This window comes from Hermetia illucens, chromosome 5, assembly GCF_905115235.1.
Source record: "Hermetia illucens chromosome 5, iHerIll2.2.curated.20191125, whole genome shotgun sequence".
In the NCBI taxonomy this organism is placed as follows: Eukaryota; Metazoa; Arthropoda; class Insecta; order Diptera; family Stratiomyidae; genus Hermetia; species Hermetia illucens.
The window spans coordinates 3,272,980-3,290,433 of record NC_051853.1 but is presented as its reverse complement, the minus strand read 5'-3'; the positions used below and the strand labels follow the sequence as shown (position 1 = coordinate 3,290,433).

The 17,454-nt window shown below is 47.5% G+C and overlaps 1 protein-coding gene across 10 annotated transcripts in view; it reads right to left on the bottom strand.

Moving 5' to 3' along the window:
* The window catches only part of LOC119656644 (zinc metalloproteinase-disintegrin-like jararhagin), a 973,582-nt gene that overhangs the window by 590,423 nt on the left and 365,705 nt on the right, over nt 1-17,454 (bottom strand). The window lies entirely within an intron of this gene.

Here is a 17,454-nt window from a genome sequence, read left to right as displayed (position 1 = left end):
ACGAATTAAATGTTCCCAAAGGAGTGGAAAATAGTAAATTTTCATATTTACACGAGTCATTTTCCTTCGAAGATTAGAACACATTTTTCACGCCTACCTTAATAAGGAACTCCAGACATCACGGTTTTGCGCCGAGGTCCAACAATTTGATATCCCTGGTGTTTGGCGTCCTGACCTACGCCATCGCTTCATTTCAGGCAGGGTCTGACTCGTCTTCTTTTTCTACTATAGATGTTGCCCTTATAGACTTTCCGGGTTGGATGATCCTTATTCATACGGATTAGATGACCCGCACACCGCGACTTGTTGAGCCGGGTCTTATCCACAACCAGACGGTCATGGTATCGCTCATAGATTTCTTCGGTGTGTTGGCTACGGAATGCTGCAGGATGGGAGGCCTAAATACGTAGAATTTAGTGTCCTTCCTTAGACACACACCAACCTAAACGAGCTGTGAACCCGGAAACTGGCTTTTTCAGGGTATTGGTGGCTGATTAAAGATAACCCAATGTAAATTCCGAGAAACGCTACGTGCATTAGATACCTAAAGTTCTAATATAAAGCTTTATATTCAACCTCCTGGAAGTGTTCTCTGAAATCTGCCACATGCTGCATATGAGCAAGGAAGAAAAAGGCACCCGCCCTCAAAACCAAAGCAGTAACCAGGCTGGTCTTTCAGGTTAAGGGTTTTGAACCGGTGGAGTTAGAGCCTGTCATCTACAAAAACTCAACAAAATGTACAGCAACAAAATGAAATTTCTGCTTTCCAACATAAAGGCAAGGTGGGGAGAGGGTTTTGGTATCATCTTATTCATAAATTATTGGATTTTCAAGATGGAGGACTGGAAGGTACTTAATCAGAGAACTTTCCCACATCCACGTTGAATATTTTTCAATTTTAACCTTGTTTGTAAACGTTAGAGCTATACTTTAACGGAAGGTGCCCTTAAAGTCTACTGATCAGGAAAACGAACCAAAAATATGTTTCCACCGTGACTACATAACCATCTGCCTAACCTAAGGATTCTCACCGGAGAGCCCTTCAATGTCGGCATAGACACTAGTAGCCTTATAAAGACTGAAAATGTACGAGAACTCTGTCAGGACTACCAAGGGGTCCAAGATAGACTACTGGCAGCAGCAAATTTGCAAGATTCTGGCTTGAAAATATATAAACAAACGATTTCGTGACGGAATCTTCTGGCGGGTTTCTAGAGCGACTAGTTCCAATGCATTTTCCAGTAGACAAGGATGTCTGAAATAATGTGGCCCAGAAGAAATCAGATGGTAATTTTCAAGCAAATTAAGAATTGCTGGCTGATCTTTAGCATATAAAACTTTTAGCTTATACCTCAAAATACTAACTATGCTACAGAGGCAATAGGGTACGACTATCCGCCAAAGCTATATCGCGGTTAAGCATGTTCCACCCATCTAAAGACGTGGATAGATAGCCACTTCTCCTCGGACTCCAGCATCTCAGTAACCAAGCTCTCCGGGGTCCCGCTCCTGCCCAGCACCTGGTTTAAGCCCCTTCCCTCTATCGCAAATCGTGGGCAGTGAAACATCACATGCTCTGGATCCTCCGGTATGCCATCGCATCTGGGACAGTTCGGAGAATCATCCAACCCAAAGCGGTGCAGATACTGCCTGTAGCAACCACCGTTGTTCTCACCATGTTTTCGCTCAAGCCACACCCTAATGTTGGGAATGTGCCTGTACGTCCACCGACCTTTCGTAGACTCGTCCCATCTGCGTTGCCAGAGATCAAGCGACTCTGACCTTGCCGCATTTCTACGCTGTGCATGCCTCTCCATATGTCTTGCATTGTACAGGACACTCATTTCTTTGGCCAGAATGTCAACCAGGATCATGTCTGTCACCACCAATACTGCCTCATCTGATGTGGTTCTAAAAGCACTGTAAACCCTCAAAGCCATCCGCCGGTAATCCGAGTTCATCTGCTTCCGACTCTGAGAGTTTGCAAGCGCCTCTGCCCACACAGGCGAAGAGTAGAGGAGGATGGAGCGCACCACTCCGGCTAGCACCAACCTCCGGCAATGTTTCGGTCCACCAATATTTGGCAACATTTTTGCAAGTGCCGTGGTGGCACTGGCTGCCTTTTGGCATGCATACTCTAGGTATTCCCTAAAACTCAATTTGGTGTCAATTATTACCACTAGGTATTTGATAGCCAGCTTTGATACGACCGTATGTCCACCGACCTCCACTTTTACAGTGTTATTTTTCCTGCGTTTCGTTATTAAGACCGCTTCCGTTTCCGCGTCCGCCAAGGTCAGCCCGGCTTTTTCTAGCCAGGACTTTACCGCTCTCACTGTTTACGTTGCGTAAACCTCCACATCTTCTGGGTGTTTTGCTGCAACAACCACAGCTAGGTCATCAGCAAGGCCGACAATCGTAGTCCCCTCTGGGATGGGAAGAGCAAGCACCCCATTATACATGATATTCCGCAACAGGGGACCAAGTACCGATCCCTGTGGTACCCCGGCTGTGACAATGTACTTTTTGGGGCCCTCATCCGTCCCATACCAGAGAGTCCTCTCTTAGAGGTAGTTTTCCACCAAATTCGCTAAGTATCCGGGTACACCTATGTCAGCCAACGCCCGTTTAATTCTATTTCAGTTGGCCGAGTTGAATGCGTTTTTGACATCCAACGCCACAACGGCACAGCAGCCGCCAGAAATCAGTGTACCTTTTGCAAGGTTTACCACCATGCCAATTGCGTCCACCGTAGAGTGGGCGCGTCGGAAACCAAATTGGCGTCTCGACAAACCATTGCTGGCTTCGACGATGGGCAGGAGTCTGTTGTAGATGACTCTCTCTATCATCTTCCCTATTGCATCCAACAGGCAGATAGGACGATACGACGCTGGGTTTCCAGGTGGCTTGCAGGCTTCGGAAGCAACACCAACTTTTGCTTTTTGCACTGGGCAGGGAATATTCCTTCTTTTAGGCACGCCTCGAAGGTGTTGGCGAAAAGGTCGGGCCTAGTCTTCACTGCCAGTTTCAAAGCTCGGTTGGGGATGCCATCCAAACCTGGGGCCTTGTTGTCACCGAACCTACCACATATTTCCAGCAGCTCCTCCACAGTTACAGGCGGTATTATGCCGTCATTTAGCTGGACAAAAATTTGCCTTACCCTATTTTCGTGGTGAGGGAACAGAGTGGTAACAATCTGTTTCAGGAGGCGCGGACAGGTCACCTGGGGTAATTTCCGCAGCCTTTTCATCACCACTCTGTAAGCCTCGCCCCAAGGGTTTATGTCTGCATGGTCGCACGGCTGTTTGAAGCAGTTCTTTTTGCTCCTCCGAATGGCTTCCTTTAGGCGGCCACGCAATTGTGTGCCTCGTCTCGACCGTCGCCACCGGGTGTTCCCCTGAGCCTCTGGCAAAGCCTCCTTGCCCGAAAACATCATCATCATCATCATCATCAACGGCGCAACAACCGGTATCCGGTCTAGGCCTGCCTTAATAAGGAACTCCAGACATCCCGGTTTTGCGCCGAGGTCCACCAATTCGATATCCCTAAAAGCTGTCTGGCGTCCTGGCCCACGCCATCGCTCCATCTTAGGCAGGGTCTGCCTCGTCTTCTTTTCCTACCATAGATATTGCCCTTATAGACTTTCCGGGTGGGATCATCTTCATCCATACGGATTAAGTGACCCGCCCACCGTAACCTATTGAGCCGGATTTTATCCACAACCGGACGGTCATGGAATCGCTCATAGATTTCGTCATTGTGTATGCTACGGAATCGTCCATCCTCATGTAGGGGGCCAAAAATTCTTCGGAGGATTCTTCTCTCGAACGCGGCCACGAGTTCGCAATTTTTCTTGCTAAGAACCCAAGTTTCCGAGGAATACATGAGGACTGGCGAGATCATAGTCTTGTACAGTAAGAGCTTTGACCCTATGGTGAGACGTTTCGAGCGGAACAGTCTTTGTAAGCTGAAGTAGGCTCTGTTGGCTGACAACAACCGTGCGCGGATTTCATCATCGTAGTTGTTATCGGTTGTGACTCTCGACCCTAGATAGGAGAAATTGTCAACGGTCTCAAAGTTGTATTCTCCTATCCTTATTCTTCTTCGTGTTTGTGTTTGACCAGTGCGGTTTGATGTTGTTGGTTGATTCGTCTTCGGTGCTGACGTTGCCACCATATATTTTGTCTTGCCTTCATTGATGTGCAGCCCAAGATCTCGCGCCGCCTGCTCGATCTGGATGAAGGCAGTTTGTACGTCTCGAGTGGTTCTTCCCATGATGTCGATATCGTCAGCATAGGCCAGTAGTTGGGTGGACTTGAAGGGGATCGTACCTCTTGCATTCACCTCAGCATCACGGATCACTTTCTCGAGGGCCAGGTTAAAGAGGACGCATGATAGCGCATCCCCTTGTCGTAGACCGTTGTTGATGTCGAATGGTCTTGAGAGTGATCCTGCTGCTTTTATCTGGCCTCGCACGTTGGTCAGGGTCAGCCTAGTCAGTCTTATTAATTTCGTCGGGATACCGAATTCTCTCATGGCCGTGTACAGTTTTACCCTGGCTATGCTATCATAGGCGGCTTTAAAGCCGATGAACAGGTGGTGCAACTGTTGTCCATATTCCAACAGTTTTTCATCGCCTGCCGCAGAGAGAAAATCTGATCTGTTGCTGATTTGCCTGGAGTGAAGCCTCTTTGATATGGGCCAATGATGTTCTGGGCGTATGGGGCTATCCGGCCTAGCAAGATAGTGGAGAATATCTTATAGATGGTACTCAGCAACGTGACACCTCTATAATTGCCGCACTGTGTGATATCTCCCTTTTTATGTATGAGACAGATTATGCCTCGTTGCCAATCGTCAGGCATTGATTCGCTGTCCCATACCTTGAGCACAAGTTGATGAACCACTTGGTGTAACTGGTCGCCTCCATATTTAACCAATTCGGCTGTAATTCCATCGGCTCCTGGCGACTTATGATTTTTTTTTTAGCCGATGAATTGCACGGACTGTTTCTCCTAAACTTGGTGGTGGCAGTATTTGTCCGTCGTCTTCAGTTGGCGGGACCTCCAACTCGCCGTTGTTCTGGTTGTTCAGTAGCTCATCAAAGTACTCAACCCATCGCTCTAATATGCGCATTCTGTCGGAAATCAGAAAACATACGGCTCGCAAACTTGCGATTTCGTTGTTCCACCAGTAGTTGCGTTGCCTACTGGGGAGCAATCGCCTTCTGGGCATAGTAGCATTGCATGCTTCCGTCATCCATCGAGTGATCTGGGTGGCTTTCTCTCCAGCCGTACCATTCAGGGATATGTCGAATTTGAGCACCGCGGAAAACGTGTCCCCCTCGAAAACTTTCACTGTCCAGCCAAGCATACCACCCGGCATTCTGCGAAAACTCTTTTTCGAGCTCGATCCGCCCTTGATCTCAATGCAGATTGCCTGGTGGTCGCTGTGAGTGTAGTCCTCACTGACATGGCAAGCGATTCTACTGGCTAAAGTGGCACTCACGTATGTCGGGTCCGCTATAGACCCCACCTTCCCAGGAAAGTGTACGAAGACCTAACATTCGCCAGTACCACGTCCAGCTCCGCGAATGCTTCGAGGAGAACACGTCCTCTGACATTAGTTATCCGGCTGCCCCATTCAAGAGCCCACGCATTGAAATCGCCTCCTATTATGATCGGCCAACGTCCTCTTGCATCCAAAACAAGAGCAGCAAGCATCCGCTCATACTCGACGAGTGTAGCGTTGGATGAAGCATAGCAGCTGTAGATGTGGATGCCCTTCACCTTGGCTCTGATAAAGCCCTCCTCCGGGTGCTCCATTTTTTCCTCGAAGGCTTGTTCTCAACAAGTCCACAGCGCTGCCTGGCCCGTTTTTTCTTTGACCAGAACGCTACCACCGCGGTTTCCGTATGGCTCACTTAGTATGGCCACATCGATGTTTTTCTCGCGGATGGTTTCCGCGAGTAGATCCTGCGCCGCCTCGCAGTGGTTGAGGTTGATTTATATCAACCTCATCTGCGATTTGTGCTAAGGGTTCTCCTGTATTCCGGGCACCTGCTGCTGCCCGCAATGTGCCGATGCTCCACACCCTCCTTTCCTTTGCACAGTAGACAATTTGGGTCAGCTCCGCAGTCCTTGCTGATATGGCCTTCCACTCCGCATCTCCTGCATTGCTTTGACCTGTCATTTGGGTTAATGCATGCCTTCGCAATGTGACCAAAGCCAAGGCATCTAAAGCACCGTTTTAACGCCACCTGTTCCCTAAGGCGACACATAACCCAGCCTATTCTCACTCTCCCTGCTGCTAACAGTTTGAGTGCGTTCTCCACTGGTAGGCTGATGATGGCGGTTTGTGTTCCCCCATAGGCTTTCCTTAGCGTTTTCACCACTAACTCTTGTAGTCCGGCAAGATCGAACTGTTTCTCCAACGCTTCGCGAACCTCCTCCTTCGTCGTGGTTTCATCTATATCTTTGCAGATTATAGTGATCTCCGGCTTGCCAGCTCTTGTGTCGGCTTCCTGCCCTAAAGTCTTCCCGATTTGGCTTAAAAATTTGTTCGCGGTTACATCCTTGGATTTCTTAAGTTGCAACATAAGATCTCCCTCCAGGGACCGTCTAATGCGGCTGACGTTGTCTCCCAAATTGGTGAGTTCGGGGTCTGCCTTCACTTTCCTGAGAATGTCGGCGTATGACTCTTCGCCCCGTTTGGAAATGAAAATCACCTGCGGTCTAATCTTCCTCCGATATTTTCTTTTCCGCGGTTCTACCTTCCTCCAAGCTTCCGCATCTGCCTTTGAAGGTTCGACCCCTTTTCTCGAGGTAGCGACTGCAGTATTTTCACTGGCAACTTCAGACGTACTTTTCATGAACTCCGCCTTTTTGGGAGTTGAGTCCTTTTTTCTGTTCGGGGTTTGCTGGCCTGTTGAGTCATTCAGCGGCGTTACTTGAGTTGCCTGGTTCACTTTTCCAATCGACGACTTCCCTACTCGTTCATCCTGGACCTTGCCGTACGTCAAACGGATGCCTCTTATCATGGCCCTTATATTTTGGTGAATGTTCCTGCGCTCTTTAATAAACTCACACAGCTCCATGATCTTTTTACCGAGGGCAGTAAAAGCAGCTCCAGTTGATCATTGCCCAAAACATCGCTCGGGTGAATCGGCGTCAGTGATTCTTCCTCATCGAAGACTCCCGCTATACGCACTGGGGGTAGCGATCGTGGGGGCTTGTGCCCGTGTGGGAGGGGATCTGAGAAAAATCGAGCTCCTTCTAAACGGATCCTTCACTGGAGCGAGTTCAAGTTCCTCCCGTACGCTTGTAACATTAGACACCACAGTAGCCAAGGTTCCCACTACTGAGGCACTGCGGTCGTTGGATATCGACGGCCGGGAGCCCGCTTGCTCACTCCCAAAAACCGCCGGTACTGGGTTTCCTAAGCCCTGCACCGTAATTTTATTCTTCTTCTGCTCCTCCATATTTGGTTTTATTTCTGGGTATCCTTGCCATAGCCAATTTTTATCCATGGGTGGGCGTTTACTTCCCACCTACCCGGCCTGCGCATAAACACGCCCATACACGCACATCTCCGGATGCGTGCATGTGCATGGCCATGACTCATTCGCCGAGCATTCCCTTATCCGCACGAAAGGACGCGCCTGATGGGAGATTTGGCAACTCCACACAGGCTGTGCAGAGAATATAATAGGGGCATTGATGTGTATATCCAATCCTTTTTATGTATCGTGCAATTTAGTCAAGTTGCAAGAATCAGAATTCTGAAAAGCAGGATATTACGGCCATAGCCGTATCTTGAAACTGTTACCAAAGAAACTTTGGGAATCTCCAACAGACTGCAGTACACGTAGGCTGGGCTCCAGAAGAAATTTTTGCTACGCGATTCTTATCAGACCTCACGATGTGATGCAAGGTCATAAAACCGTTTATTTTTTGTTACCAACGGATTAAAAGTGAATCATAGAGTTGCAGTAGAAATTTCCTGGGATATCTACAACATATCTAAACTTCACACTTCAATCTTCCGCGATGAGGCTGCAATTTCAATGCAAAAATATTGACGTGGATGAAGTCTGGCCCAGATCCTAAGAAAATACAGTTATTCTTGCTCCTCATCCACAATAGCGAGCAGCTGCGTTATAGTGGATGTGCGTTAAACATGCGAGATGGCCGTTCGCGTGGTGAACCCCGAAATAATTTTACTCTTCTGCAATCACCGCTTGCATGTTCTCAAGATTAATATTTCATTGGTACACTAGCGGCAATGTTTTTGTATGTGTGAAGAACGAAAGCGAAATAAGACCCTTGGCGTATTCTTTTTTCTTTTTTTATTCAAAAACACTTCACTTAAGCACGGTATCAGGAATTCCTCAATAAAATTTAAAAATTCCGAGGTATACATTTAATGAATTCACCACCGCCCGATATTTTATAAAAATCTGACTCCAACACACACCATTAATCCTAGTCCAGCTGTTCTGCTGTCAATCGATCAGCCGGTCCCGGCTCCGCTAATTTTTCTTCCTGGTCCATGGCCTTGAACTTAAGTCCATGCCTTAACAGCAAAGTACACTGTTGTGTTATTGTTGCAGCATGTCATTCCCCTCAGCCACGATCAATCGCGTGCATGCACCCAATAATGTGCAATATGGGCAAGTTTATAAAGGTCAACGACCAATTTTGGCTTTCACCATTGGAAATTTATTAAAAAATTGAATCTGAAATTGTTTAATTGAAATCGGACTATGAAATTTAAGGGAAAGGGGCCAGTTGTTGGATTGTTTTACAAAAAATAAGAAAAATTAATTAATGGTGAAATAAAGAGATATAATTGGGAAAGCGAAACGGGTTGAAAAAAAGTGAGGATAAAGGGATTATTAGACATTATTGAATGCATTATTTGGTCAAATTGACCCCGGAAAAGGGAAATGAAGGACTGGACCGGTCACAAAGATCTACGTCCATTGTAATATTCTATATAAACTACGGAATTCACTATTTACTTTCCAGCCGAAAAACATATTTGTCATTTGAATCCACATCCCTTGACTTGTATCTCGTAGTTCCTGCTCAAGCTGCTCAGCTATTTTGATGGACCACACACTCCATTAATGTTAAAACGTTAACTATTCCATTGGTTCGTTTGTGTAGTCGGATCAGGAGCAACATATTTGGCTATACATTGAACACGATTGCCTAGATAAATTGGAGCCCCGGTGAAAGGAAGTAGGTAAGTGGCCTAGTTGGGCTATTTAATATACATCGACTCCATGTTTAGACAAGCTTCCATTATTTGATGAGAAAACGGCAGCAGAGGACAACTTCCTTCCCATCACAGAAATGTCATTAATTTCAAAATTAACTTAGGCTATCATATATCTACTCTCCTCGTCTGCCTCTGCCTGTAAAGTGGCCTTTGTGCTTGCTGCCTCTTAATGAGAAGATGAATGCCGAGAGCAAGGACATTGCAGAGGAGCAAAAGTCTCATTAGGTCAGCACTTAAAGGAGAGGCGTTTACTTAGAGGGACTCCTTCCACCCCATGGAAGGCTCATGAACGTCGTATCTCTCATTAATCATTTTCGAACCAGGTTTTCGTTCAATAGTCGTAGCTGTGTGTCATTTGAGGACATTGAGGATTCTGGTATCGGTCTCGTTGAATGTTTCAATGGAGACTTGGAGACAGATAATTTATGATTTATTTGAAGTGCAACACAATTAAACCAACACCAAATGTAACTAAACAAATTATTGTAGAGTAACTTCAAGGAGGGGGGCGGGGGTTGTATTAGGAAAGGCTTGCAAGGTTCCTAGAATTTCAACGTCTCTAACCCATATGTTTTGAGGCTCATTTCGAAGCCTTGGTAGTCACCAATTCTAAAAACTTTGCACAGGTTCGTAGGTATGTTTCTGCTCCTGAAAGCTCAATGGCGGAGTCCTATTATGACTAGTTGAAAGTGTAGTAATGATGATAATTAACAGGCATTCTTCGAGCAAACGAAGCGTTCCTCATTTCTCCCCTAACACGTCACATATCTTACGCTTCGACTCGTTTTATCTGCGCGAGAAGAGCTAGAAATTTAATTTGAATCGCGCTCATTCCAGGGCCTTTTCTGGTTTATATGTGAGGACACCATGTGGTACCTAATGCTTCGTTACAAAAGGATGCTGTAGCCGGCAACGAATGAAGTCACAGCTTCAAACGATAATAAGGAAGAAAGAGTCCTTTCACTCGCTTTCATGTATTGCAGACTCGTATTACTTAATAACCCCGAAAGCATCAGAGCATTTTGTACGCTTTCGATTCGTTTTATCGCGCAACCCCAAATTAGGGAGCCAAGTTATGGCTATGATAAGATTAGGTTTCAAGGGGAAAGATTAACAGTTGATTATGGTATTTAACCGAAAATTTATTTGAAGCAAAAATGTGGTGTCTGCCGTGCTTTCGCTTATTTTGTAACATTTGTGAGGCTGGGTGAGATGCTTTCATGTAAATTGATACTAAGTATGTAGACATAGTGTGCGTCTCGAGTGGTAATTGCGCTGAACATGAGCTTTCAAGGAGTTCACTCATAAAAGTTAACTTGATTCGTTGGGATGCCATTACAATTCGATGTTTGGCAAAGAAACGGGAAAAACACATTCGCAAATGACGTCAATGGAAATAGAATAGAATTATTAGATTTGTAAGGAAAGTATCCTGGCCCCGCTGTTTTGCAAGTACAGAAAGGAGCAGAGGATCAGGCCTTGAACTTCACGAGGAAAGCTGATATTTTTGCATATTCTCGTCACTGAATTCAAAACGCTATGCTCTGGATAATTAAGCCCTCAATGAGAGATTTAATCGACTGTAAGTCAAGCATTCCCTTCCGATTGGATGATTGGATTTGGAAAGCCAGAAGTGAAGGAGTTCCGAAGAATAATGAGCCACACCTTCTTCTTCAGTATTAGTGCTGTCACCGCGTAACCTAGGGTAAATCTGACTAATTGAAATCGTGTAAGTCCTCCTTGGCAAATAAAATTTCTACTACCCCCTAGAGTCGGAAGGCTCCTGGACGGAATCTTCTAGTGAAACCTTGGAGCTGCTGGTGCAAACGCACTTTCCCTCCAGCGAGGAGGACTGTGAGTCAGAACCTCGCTTGGAGGGTTTGCGGCAACCCCAGCTGTGCGAGACTATCAAATCGGTAATTACCGGGGATAGGATCGGCTGGGCTATAAACAGCTTCTCCGCATACAAATCTCCAGGCCCAGATGGCATAATGCCAGTCATGCTACAGAAGCAGCAGGAAAGGGTTGTGCCGTGGCTTGTTGAGATTTACCGGAGCTGCATCACTTTCGGATACGTACCGCAGTCCTGGAGGCGCGCACGGATGGTTTTCATACCGAAAGCGGGCAGGCGCGGTCATGAGTCCGCGAAGGACTTTCGGCCAATCAGTCTGACCTCTTTCGGGCTGAAGACCCTAGAACGGGTCCTGGACATTCACTTAAGGACGATTATGGAGAGAACGCCTTTCTCTAAGTCCCAGCATGCCTACCTCAAAGGAAAATCCACAGAAACCGCCCTCCACGAGGTAATTGGCACGGTTGAGCGGTCGCTGCAGTACAAGCAGTATACCCTTGCAGCCTTCTTGGATATAGAAGGAGCTTTCAACAACGTCAGTACCGACGCCATCAAGGAAGCCTTGCCCGGTATTGGATTGGAGGGGTATCTCACGCATTGGATTATATCCATGCTGAGTACCAGGATAATCCAGTCCGATCTGGGAGGCAACCACTTGACCAGAACTGTGAACAGAGGCACGCCCTAGGGTGGTGCTATCTCACCGGTGCTCTGGTTAATAGTAATGGACAAAATTTTACGTACATTAGACAGCAACGGGGTGAAGGTGGTGGCGTATGCCGACGACTTGGTAATATTAGTATCAGGGATGTTTCTGTCCATTATGAGAGACATCATGGAAGGAGCGTTGCGAAAGGTGTGCCTGTGGGCCGCAAGATGCGGACTCAGCATAAACCCAACCAAAACGCAACTGATGCTATTCACCACCAAGACAAGGATACCTGAATTCCATCTACCACGGCTGAATGAACAAAGATTGGTTCTTTCCTCTAATGTAAAGTATCTGGGTGTAATCCTGGATCCTAAGCTAAATTGGAGGTTGAACATAGAACTGAGGCTTAAGAAGGCCTGTATAGCCTTCTATGCCTGTAAGAGAACCTTTGCGAAGAAATGGGGTCTCTGGCCGAGGATGGTTCTCTGGATGTACACCGCTGTAGTGCGTCCGATCCTGACGTACGGATCTATTGTATGGTGGCTGGCTTTGAAGAAGAAATACAATAGAACGAAGCTTAATAGGATTCAAAGAACCGCGTGTGCAGGTGCTACGGGGGCTCTGCAGTCTTGCCCGGCAGATGCTCTCAATGTACTCCTGCATCTCCTCCCCCTTGAGCTCCACATCAAATATGTTGCAGCGTGCAGTGCCGTCAGACTACGTGAGTCCGGATGCTGGGCAGCGAAGTCCTACGGCCACAGTAACATTCTAGATGAAATACCTCGAGAAATCTGGGCATCCCCCACGCATTATGTCACACGCAAGCTGAACTTCACGAGAAACTTTGCTGTGGACCTTCCAACCAGGGCAAAGTGGAAGACCGGCGGCGTGTTGCAAGACTATGACACGGTATTCTTTACGGACGGATCAAAGATGGCCTATGGAGTCGGCGCGGGGGTTTTCTCGAATACACACGGTGTATCCAAGTCGTATGGTCTCCCAGGTTTCACCAGTGTATTCCAGGCGGAAGTACTGGCGATATTGGAAGTCTGTCGATGGCTCGAGCGTGATTCGAGTCCCAAGCGTAACATAGCCATTCTGACCGACAGCCAAGCGGCCATCAAGGCCTTGTACTCAACGACGACATCTTCCCGGTTGGTGGGGCAGTGCAGAGACACGCTCAACCATCTGGGCGCTCAAGATCACTCTCCTCTGGGTTCCCGGGCATAGGAACATAGAAGGAAATGAGCGGGCTGACGGATTGGCCAGGCAAGGCTCTGCTCTTGGCAGCCCCTCGGGGAACACAGTCGGTGTTCCGCTGGCGGCTGTCGGGGGCCGAGTCTACTCGCACTACCTAGCAGCCGCGGGCCTGAGATGGCGAAGGCTTACAAGCTGTGCCAAATCAAGGAGAATTTGGCCCGCTTATAACATAGCCCGATCACGAGACCTCCTGTGTCAGACGCGTGCAAATGCATTCAAGATTACGGCGGTCTGCACGGGGCACTGGCCCATAGGGGACCATGCCGCTAGGCTCGGCTTACCCTACAACTCGCATTGCCGAAGCTGCGGAGAAGGAAGGGAAACCCTCATGCACTTTCTCTGCGATTGCCCGGCTCTGGCTTGAGTCAGGCTGCGGACACTGGGTAAACCATTCTTTGGGGACCTCAGTGAGATTTCTAGTTACAGGGTCGGAGAGCTGCTTTCCTTCGTGAATGCTACGGGCTGGCTCTGAAGATCCGAGCCAGCTGGACTCCGCTTCCCTGTTTCTACAACAACAATCACGGTCTTAGGAGTTTGTGGCATCAAAACGGCGCACCAAAGCGCTAATTGGGCTCCTCGGAGCGGCCACTGATACCTACCTACCTACCTACCCCCTAGAGTCTCCCCCTCAGACACTACCTTGTCATGGTGGGGGAACCTGTAGTAGTGTACTACTACAATAAGGGTATCCAAAACACATGAAGCTGGAAACAAAGGATTGCAACTCTCCAAGTGGTTAGAAGTTACAGACTTCGAATCGACCCGCGACTCCGACAAATTACGTCATCCCGAGGCACCGATTTTGGAGGTCTCACCATATTTATGTTCCCTCACGGAGAAATCTGTGGATGACAAGCTCTGCACTTCAGTGGAAAATCTACACCCGGTGCCTACAGCGCGGTCAGTCAGAAAGAATAGTACAATAACTCCCTTAATGAGAGCAACTGGAAACTTGACTATGGCCGGCTTGTCGGTGACACTGTTGCCTAACTCTTGCCTAAGGCTCGGCAGAAGGAAACTTAAACCGCAAAGGGGGGAAGGACTACAAGCTTGCTTGTCAGAACCTTGTCCTCTGTCTGTACCAGCGAAAACGGAAGTATGGGAACCTGGTGAGGTGAACGCAACTGGTCTAGCGCCACTATGTGGGAACAGATCCATGCAACTCAGATACCGTGATCCAGGGAGGGCTCCCAGACGACGGAAACGGAAAGCACCGCGAAAGAAGGCGAAGTTTTTTCGGAATGAAGACATGGAGGTTGCTACACCATCAAGTGTAGCGATATCCAGAGAAATGGGATGCAAGAAAGCGGAACTTTCGGCGGAAAGTGAGGATAAACTGGTAACCCGGTGAAATCCACACTGAACGCAGCAGAATTTTCAGTCAGCGGTGACGCAAAAACTAAGGGATCTGATAGTGTATGCAGAATGAAGTGGCCTTGAACTCTTAATAGGTTGTGATGTGAACGCTGCCCCAACAAATATCCTAGTTGGGGCAATACCAAATACAGGCCTAGAGGAGAGAAGCTGTTTGTTTTTATCACTTCAGTTGGTCTGATGACTGCGAACGCAGGGTGCGCCTGTTCGCTCGTGGGCCCAAGAAGAAATGAAGTGATTGACTTAACAATTTCCACTTCAAAGTTGTTAGAGTTGAAACTGGCGAGTTCTAGATGAGATCAGTCTCAGATCACCATTACTTAAATTTTCATCATCATCAACGGCGCAACAACCGGTATCCGGTCTAGGCCTGCCTTAATAAGGAACTCCAGACATCCCGGTTTTGCGCCGAGGTCCACCAATTCGATATCCCTAAAAGCTGTCTGGCGTCCTGGCCCACGCCATCGCTCCATCTTAGGCAGGGTCTGCCTCGTCTTCTTGTTCTACCATAGATATTGCCCTTATAGACTTTCCGGGCGGGATCATCCTCATCCATACGGATTAAGTGACCCGCCCACCGTAACCTATTGAGCCGGATTTTAAATTTTAGTCTGCGATAAAGATGAAGACTGGCTAAACTTTCGGTAGTCACAGCGTGAATATAAGAGGCCCGTGAAACATTCGAACCTCGAGACTCTTTTAGAGGATGCTGTGAGGAACTGGAAAATGAAAGGGAGACTTCCAGATTGTGCAGAGTTCTTAATAAGGATGAGTCGGCCAAGTTGGACGATCTTAGAGCTGAATCTATACAGACTCTCTTGGAAATACACCACCCGAGAGAACAGGTCTTAGAATTGGGAAGAAGAGAATTGGCGATTTCTGCAAACCCTTCAACATAAAGGTGTTGGAAGAGGAATTGGGACACTGCGAGAGCGGTTGTTACCAATGAAAAGGCGAGAGCTGCTGTACCATCATTTGAACACTTCAAAGCACCTGGCATGGATGGCATCTACCCTGCGACGCTACCATTGGACTGTGGATGGTATGCAGCAGTCCTATGCCGTTTAAAGCTGAGGATCTTTCCTAACTCCGTGAAAAGAGAAGATTCGAATTGCACTCCCTGGTCTGTGCTGATGATGGCTGGAACACCAAAGTGCGGAATCCATTCTCGGCAGAGGACCTGGGCACATGATTGCGCCGTAATATCAGAAAGAGGTATTTCTTCAGGCCACCGCGTAAGCCTGTCGATGATTGTGAAAAAATGCTTAAATCCATGTGAATCACGCAAAGGGCCGATGATGTTGAGATGGATGGTGTTGATCGAGGGAACACACCTATTTGTTTTAGAATGTGCTTGTTGATCTTGCACTTTAGCCTTGCGATCCGCTGTCTAACTCAAGAATTTATGTCCTTGTTCATGGACGGCGAGATATATTTTTCAGTGACTAACCGGTTCGTCGTCCTGATGCTTGGGTGCGGAAGATCGTGGATCGCATGGAATACTTCCCTGCGAAAATCGGCCGGAATGAATAGCCTGGGTCCTTATTTGAGGTCTCGCAGAGTAAGTAAGAGTTTGAGCCACTCCTTGAGTTTATATTTGGAATTTACCTTCAGGCTCTGAAGCTTTGCGTCGTCTTTTGTGCTTCGGCGACTGCCGTATAATCGACCGAGGCGGCACTGTGACCTCCGAAGTTCGAGACAAAGGGTCAGCGACAACGTTGTCTTTACCAGACACATGTTGGATATCAGAAGTAAACTGGCAGATATAACTCAAGTGCCTAAGTTGGCCAGAGGACGCTTTGGCGGGCTTTTGTCTAAGCGCGAATCTAAGGGGCTTGAGGTCCGTGAACATAATGAACGGCCTGCCCTCAAGGGAGAAACGGAAGTATTTTATAGCGATGTACGCGGCGAGTAGTTCACAATTGTAGGTGCTGTAGCTGCGTTGAGCTGGGTTAAGCTGTTTTGAGATGAAGCTCAACGGTTGCTAGATTTGATTCACCCGTTAGTACAGTATCTGAGGCATCGACGAACACAGCTTGGGGAGCAACTGGCTGACGAAATGTCAGCGGTGTTGCCTCAATAATCTGTTGTTTGACTGTCTCAAACGCATGGACGGTCTCAGCAGTCCACGCAACCTCGCGGGAGTGTTTAGTTTTGGGCCCAGGTAAGTAGGCATTCAGGATCGTTTGATGATGATCGGCCCTGGGCAAGAAACGATGATAGAAATTTTACATGCCCAAGAACTTTCGCAGATCCTTCACCGTGGTTGGTAGTGGAAAACTCTTAATCGCCTCAATCTTGTCTGGGTCAGGTTGGATACCGTCAGGGGTAACTAAGTGACCGAGAAACTTCACCTGCTTCTGTAGAAATCTGCATTTTCCAACATTTAAGGCAACTCCCGCCTCAAGGAGACCTTGGAAAATGCACTCGAAATGCTCTAAGTGCTCAGACTCCGAGGCGGAAGCGACCAAAACATCATCCATGTACACGAAACAAAAGTTTTTTAAAACAGAGTGGATGAACCTCTGGAAAGTCTGCGCAGCGTCGCACAAGTCGAAAGAAATGTCTGAGGATGTCTTGTTCTGGGCTACGTGTCTTCCTTTTGGCAGAAGGTGAAGGTGGTCTTCATATCTAAGCCTAAGAAAGATGACTATTCAAATCAAAGAACTTCAGGCAAATCAGCTTAGCATCATTTTCGCTGAAATGTCCGGAGAGGCTGGTTGAATGTCACATTCGCGAGAAGTTGGTAAGGTCGCATCCACTAAATGGAAACCAACATCTCTACTCTTCATTGATTCGTTTCAAAGAGAGATGACGCAATTCTGAAAGGCGAGTACGTGATGGGGGTGTTCATGGACATTGAAGAAGTTTTTGACTGTGCGCCCTTCCAAAAGCTCTGTGATGCTGCCAGAGAGCATGGTGTTGACGAAACTTTAAATAAGTGGATCTACGCTATGCAGAGATTGCTGTGTGCGGAAGTGGGTGTTGATAGCTAGCGACGAAAGGTTGCCTTCAAGGAGGTGTGCTATCG